Source organism: Otolemur garnettii, unplaced genomic scaffold (genome assembly GCF_000181295.1).
Source record: "Otolemur garnettii isolate 467f Iridium unplaced genomic scaffold, OtoGar3 scaffold00031, whole genome shotgun sequence".
In the NCBI taxonomy this organism is placed as follows: Eukaryota; Metazoa; Chordata; class Mammalia; order Primates; family Galagidae; genus Otolemur; species Otolemur garnettii.
Window position 1 is genome coordinate 2,969,934 of NW_003852426.1, and position 6,000 is coordinate 2,975,933.

Genomic DNA, 6,000 nt, shown 5'->3' on the forward strand with positions numbered 1-6,000 from the left:
TAATGCCACGGCACTCTGCCCAGGAGGACAGCTTGAGGCTCTGTCTCAAAAAAAAAAAAAAACATTTCTTTATTTCTTCTCTCCCTCTTATCATAGTTCTAGTCAAGCTACTATCTCTCTTTTGCTTGACAACAGCAATTGCCTCCTGGCTGGTTCCTCTGCTTCCGCTCCTGCCTCTACAATATCACAAAGGCAAGCAGGATGTCCCGCTCCTCCTTAAAACTCTTCAATATTGGCTTGGCACCCATAGCACAGTGGTTACGGTGCCGGCCACATATACTGAGGCTGGCAGGTTTGAACCTGGCCCAAGCCAGCTAAACAACAATGACAACTGCAACAAAAAATAGCCAGCGTTGTGGTGGGTGCCTGTAGTCCAGCTACTTGGGAGGCTGAGGCAAGAGAATTGCTTAAGCCCAAGAGTTTGAGGTTGCTGTGAGCTGTGACACCATAGCACTCTGCTGAGGGTGACATAGTAAGACTCTGTCTCAAAAAACAACCACCAAAAAAACACAACTCTTCAGTATCTCCCTTCCAAATAGCCCTGTTGATATCATATGGCCCCACTGACCTCTCCCACCTCCTCTCCTGTAATGTTCCCTCTTTCTTTCTCCTCCAGCACCTTTAAGCCCCTCATATACTTAGTGCTCCTTCCCAATGCCAGACCTTTGTAGACGCTGTTCCCTCTTTGTGGAACACTCTTCTCTCTTGACTTCCTCATTCTTCAGGTCTCAGCCCCCCATCACTCCCTCAGGGAAGCTTTCCTGACCAGGTCAGGTCTCTTCACCACATCATATCACAGCATCATATAATTCTCACTCATTGTATTTATAACAATTTGGGATCATATATAAAGAAACATACGATGAAATTATTTTATTACTTTATTGCCTATTTTCAATCTTGCCTACTAGACTGTAAAGTCCGTGGGGACAGGCACCTGTTTTGTAGTTGCTGTTGTTGTTGTTCTTGGCTGTTGTATCCTTGCATCTGGCACAAATAGATGTTAAATAAATACTGACTATATGAATAAATGAAAAGTCCAATTTAAGCCCAGGACTAGCATTAAGGCTGGAACCAAAGGCAGGACCAAGGTCAGGGCTAGGACCACGGACAGTGTCTGAAACTGGAAGTTGGTCAGACACAGCAGCCAGGGCAGAGGCAGAGTCAGAGTCAGAGACCAGGCCGGGGTGGATCTTGGCAGGACCAGATGGTACAAGCACTTTGGAAAACTGTTTGGCAGAATCTACTACATTTACTAAGGCTGAACATATGTAAACGTTATGACCCCACAATTCCACTTCCAGGAATGGAAGAATCAGTAGAATGGATTAAATAAATTGTGATTTATTCACACAGTGAAATAAAATAAAGCAGGCATGAACTACAATTATATGCAATAGTATAAAATGGATCTTACTAATAGGAAGTTAAACAAAAGAAGCCAGATGCGTAAAAGAATATGCTACATAATTCTATTTATGTGAAGTTTGAGGACAAATAACATTAATCTATAGTGTTCTAAGTTCTAAGAGTATTGTACTCTTGACGGGATAGTGGCCAGAAGGGGGTTAATTCTGGGGTGCTAAGAGCACCTTGTTTCTTGATTTGGTTGGTGGTTACCAAGTTGTTTGTGGAATTCATTGAGGTGAGGATTGGGGAGCATAGGGAGGCAAGGCTTTGAGAGGAAAGTGGTAGGGTACCCAGGGTGAGATCAGAGGGCTGTGGATGAAGCATGTCAGGATTCAGCTCAGGCAAAGAGTTGAGGAGAGATGTTGGCAGGTGGCCAGGTCTTCCAGACAAGAGAGGCTAGAGAGAAAAGGTGGGCGGGTGTGGGGGTGGAAATGCAGACTGGTGAGCATGGAGGGACGCACCACCCAACACACACACATTTCCTGGCTTCCTACTCTTTTCCTCTGGATGAGAGATAAAGGAGTTTTCAGGGCTACCATCCATTACACTCTGCTGCCAGCCAGCAAGAGATGGAAGTGAAGTTGGACAACAGGGAAAGAGTGTTTCCACACTGAGAAGCACCCCACCCAAGAAATCCTAGGCAGACAGCTGCCCTTTCCTGTGCTCCAGCCCTTCTCCCAGCTTGGGGTATATCCTGGGGTAAAAGATAGATTCTAGCCTATCCTCAAATCTTGTCACTCTGTGCCTAAGGCCATGCAGATCACTCCTACACCATAGAAGTGCATGCATACATAAATACATGTACATGTGTTCATCCACAAATACAGATATGAACCCACCTGTACATAGATACATGTGCATGTACACAAATATGCACCCAATCTCCCCTTCAGGTTTCCTCCACATCCAGTCATTGGGTGATGCCTAAGAAAGCTCATTTCTCATTGGCTCAGAGGGCAGCTAAAGTGAGGGGAACCAAACAGAAAGTCCTTTCCAAGTAGAGAGCAGAAGATACATGGTCCTATCCCCTGTTGTACTTTCCTGCACCCCTGGAGGCCTCTGGGAGTTGTCCAATACCCCTCCCCAAACAACTGGGTCCCTCATCTTTCCCTGTGTAGTAGAGGGAAGGGGAGAGGGTCTTTGCAGCAAGAAGGAGCAAAGCGAGCCCACCAGCTTCTCTGCCAAGGTGGTGAGACTGGCTGAGAAGAGAGTAGCAGCATCCATAGATCATACTCCCAGAGCATCTTTACAATCCCCTGCCCTTCCCCATCTTCCCCACTCCAGCTCCTCTCTTCCAACTCCTTAAAGAATTCCATTTTTCTCTCAATTCTAGGCAAGCAAAGAATTTGGGTTTCTCTTGTGTCTCCCCCTTACCATCCCCTCCTAGTGCTATGTCTGGCACACCTTTCTGCATTTGTACGTGTGTGGAGGGGGTATGCAGTCCCACCCTTTTGGCACCCTCCCCACAGTTGGAGGGCTGGAAGGGATGAGGGGCATCTTCCCAAACTGTGACTCAGCTTCCTGGGTATTCAGCATTGTGGCCAACTTTGACACTTTGCTCATCAGGGACTGTAGGTCCCAAGGGGTGGGGAGAGAGGCTGGCTTCCATGTGAGATGTTCCAAAGATAGGTGTTCTGGTCCCACCACCGTGCCTCCCTCTGCCCCTCCTACTATACCTCCAGTTGAATCTGGCAAAGAGGAATAAAGGCAGAAGGATTCTAGGAGTGTGAGAGTAGGGGAGGAATATGGGGGTCCCAGACATTGGGTTGGGAACAGATGGGAAGGGGATGCCAGGAAAGGGAAAAGTTGGGGGATTCAGATACCCCTTATTCTGGGGAGCTAGTAGCTAGGGAAATGGAAAAATTAAGAGAAAGGATATCTGGATTCTGAGTGGAAAAAGGTCAGGGCGGGGCAGGAGGACAGTAAGAGGCAGGAAGACAGGTTCTGGTCTTGTACCAAGCGTCCAAGACTGGAGCAGAAAAAGTCTGAGGAATTGAGGTGCTTTTTGGTCCCCAGGGATTTGGAGGGAGGGCCAGGGAAGCTGGGGTGGGGCAGACAGCAGCTGTGGTGTTTCCGAGTGGCTTCCCAGTAGTTCCTCTCAGTTCCACTTCCAGTTGTTTCTAAGCCATTAAATTCTTTCCAGGCGAGATAAGGGGTTCACTCGCCCCACCCGGGGTGTGTCACATGTACTGGGAGGGGAAAGTTTTAGACAGACAGAAGCAGGGAGAGCCTAGAAGAGGGATGGAGCCCTCAGGGGGCAAGTCTCAGCCATCCTAGCCCTGCTGAACTGTGAGTCATGGGTGCAGAACTCTGGCCAAGAACAAGTTTTAGGATCCTCTCTGGAGGCTCTGTGCCCTTACCAGAACTGAGAGCTCTGACTTTGCCTTCTTTCAGCATTTCCTAAAGAGAACCCCCCCGCCCCCAGACTTCTCCCTATAATTCACCAACTCACATGTTGCCATCCAGGAAGTCCCCACTGGATGCCCAAAGAAGCTCCATTTGGCACCTCCCAAAGCTGTGCTCAGCTGCTCCAGCCTTAGCACTTGGGATCCACCACCACCTTCCTCTTGAGGTTCAGGTGGCCACTAGCTCAGTCTCATGCCCCCCAACCAGCCCCCCCACCTCACCTCACCGGTGACAAATAACCACCACCTCTTGGTTCCTCTTCTTGCCTTCCAGAGTCTGTAGATTTGTTCCCAGCCTCTCTCAGGTGTCTGCATCCTATCCAAACCTCAGCATTCCCATCCCCCACCCCACCCCACTGCCCCCTCCCAGACACACCTTCCACAGGGAGTCTGGTCTCCAGTGCATGCTCCTATTTCCCCTGTCCTTCACCGAAGCCAGCCCCTGCCCAGGGAAGCACTCCTGAGAACTCTCCTGCCAAACCTTCACCTGGAGTGTGAGGGATGAGAGAAATCCCTTGCTTCTTCCCGCTCCTCTGAGAGGAACTGTTTCTTACCTGGGCAATGGGGGTGGCTGCAGTGCCTCTGCACCTGTTCTGTCCCCAACCCTGGAAGTGGGGTGTCTCAGGGCAGGGCAGGGTGGGTCCCCTTGGCAGCCCTTGGTTCTGTGGATGTCCCCCTTGCTTGTCCCCTGCAACAGGGGCTCAATGAGTCACGACCAGCCGGCTGTTGATCTCGGCAGCGACAGTGAGAAGGAGGGAGTGTGCAGAGAGCAGGAGGAGGAGAAGGGGAGGACCAGCATGAGGTCAGGGAGGGGAGCGGAGATAGGGCTGGTCCTCCCACTGCTCCCAGGCCCTCCCACATGCCACCCCTCCTTTCCTCCTGCTACCACCCCAGCCCCCTCCCTGTCTGTCTAGGGGCACTGAGTCCTACATAACCTAATCTTACCCCCTCCATCCATGGTCTTACCTCTTCCGTCCTTTCCCTGTCCCATTTTTAACTCCCACCCTAGTTTCTGCCCGCCCTTCCTGCCATTTCTTTTACCTGTCATTTCCCCACTTGTTGCCCCTTCTCTCCACCCCAATGTTTGCCTCTCAGCCTACATCCTTCCTCATGGCCAGCCCGCTCCCCCTCCTTTTCCTCCCACCTCTTCCCAGCCACTGCTTTAATTCTGATCTCTGGATCTGGTGCTCGGTGCTGGCTCCTTCATCTTTCTGCCAATTCTCCCCTGGCAGTGCACAGAGATTGGGGGCAGCAGGCAGGAGGTAACCTCTTTCTCCAACTCTGGGACTCCAAGTCACTGCCCTGCTCCAGTACCACTACTTCTTCCTCTATCTTCTCCACTTGCCTGCTTGCCCCATCCCTGAGCTGACTCTATTATGATCAGTCCCTCTCCCGCTCTCAACTTGGGATCACTACCCACTTTTCATTCTCCCACCCCAGCAAATTCCTAGAGAAACGGCAGGTGAGGCTTGGCCACTGGCTGGGCTGAACACTTGGACTTAAGTCTTGGCAAGGAAGTTGGGGTTCCAGGGAGATGTGGGAAGAAAGCCTGAGGTGAAGAGGGAGGTTTAGGAATGAAAGGGCTAGAAGTAGGACATAAATATGGGGGTGGGGCACAAGAATGGAGGACGATGTGGTGGAAGACAGAAAGCGGCTAATGCCTGGGTGCTGCAGGGAAGCTGGAGCAGGGTGGGGAGAGAAACAGGGACGGGAGGAAAAGGGCACTCTGCCTCTGGTCTCAGGCAAACTGAGGGCTAACAACCAGAGCACAGGGTGGACAGGGAGGCAGACACACCCACATGAGTCTGCTGGATGTTTCCCTGGCCTCATTTCTCCATGTGCTGCCCTGACAAGGGGCTAAAAAGAGACTTTGCCACAAAAGAGAAATATCCAAGCTGTGGGGCAACCCACCTCTAGCTCCACACTGAAGACAGAGTTCTCTCTATCCCACTGCAAACCTCACCACTGAGGTGCAGCTTAGCCAAGTCACAGGTGATAGTGAAAGAGACTTTGTGAAAGAGCCTGCACGTGCCTGATTCTGCCACATGGGTTGGGGCACAGGTGTCTGCACACCACGTCAGATCCTCACAATTGCGTGTGCTGGTGTCCCTGGGGCCTGAGGCTATGGCCAGATGCTCAGTTAGTTCCATGTGGCTGAAGGCAAAGGCACACATAGGCACTCGCG

At 51.0% G+C, this 6,000-nt stretch overlaps 1 protein-coding gene across 1 annotated transcript in view; it reads right to left on the reverse strand.

Moving 5' to 3' along the window:
• The window catches only part of TNXB (tenascin XB), a 62,705-nt gene extending 58,172 nt beyond the window's left edge, over positions 1–4,533 (reverse strand). The window contains exon 1 of the mRNA XM_023512932.1: positions 4,370–4,533. The gene's annotated coding sequence lies outside the window, so the exon portion shown is untranslated. The remainder of the gene's footprint in view (positions 1–4,369) is intronic.
• Positions 4,534–6,000: the final 1,467 nt, after the last annotated feature.